Below are 870 nucleotides of genomic sequence, written 5' to 3' on the forward strand. Positions count from 1 at the left end.
AGATATTGAATATTTTTTATTTAATCTACAAGTAGAATGGCTTAGAATTTTAACGCTAGAATTGTTTTATAAAAATAAAGAATAAAAATAATGATACAAAAATAAAACGTGTCACATATAAATATATATATATATATATATAAACTCTTAAAATATATTACTCCTTTTTGTTCACAATAAATTAATATATATATGATGTCTATATATATTTATTATTAACCGTTTAATAAAATTAATGCATATAAAATATATATTTTTTATGTTCTATATATGTTATTCTTCTTATGAAAAATAATAACATAAATAAAACAACATAACATATATATATATATATATAATATATATATATGTGTGTGTTAATTTAGTATAAAACACATTTTTTGTGATTTTTAAAAAAATTGATTACTTAAAATTGTTTGGTTTAAATATAACTATATTAATATATAATATTTTTATATTTAATAAAATTTTCTATATTTAAATTAGCTCAATGCCACAAGAGATAAACCTCAACAGATCGTAAAACAAAGTTTACTCTCATGTTTACAGCACTCTGAGACAGAAAAGTCGTCTACGATTTGGGGCTTAATACTTTTTGTTGTTAAATTACAATCTATTCATATATATACACATATATATATATGTATATACATATATATATATATATATATATATATATATATATATATATATATAAAAAGATAGGATTATTTAATATATTATAAAACGAAAAAAAAAAACAATTAATTACATTTTTTTTTTCTAATATATGTATAATTTCTCTTTTACATTAGCAGTAAAAAAAAATAATAATATTTTTTTATTTAAACAAAAAGATCAAATTTAGAATTGTCTAATCAGCATGGTTTC

At 16.6% G+C, this 870-nt stretch overlaps 1 non-coding gene across 1 annotated transcript; it reads right to left on the reverse strand.

The window, feature by feature from the left end:
- Window positions 1-479: 479 nt before the first annotated feature.
- On the reverse strand, window positions 480-870 carry PRSY57_0001500 (the record flags this gene model as incomplete). Its single annotated transcript, XR_002204031.1, has 1 exon — window positions 480-870. It is a non-coding gene; the product is annotated as a 28S ribosomal RNA (ribosomal RNA).

This window comes from Plasmodium reichenowi (assembly GCF_001601855.1).
Source record: "Plasmodium reichenowi strain SY57 chromosome Unknown, whole genome shotgun sequence".
Lineage (NCBI taxonomy): Eukaryota > Apicomplexa > Aconoidasida > Haemosporida > Plasmodiidae > Plasmodium > Plasmodium reichenowi.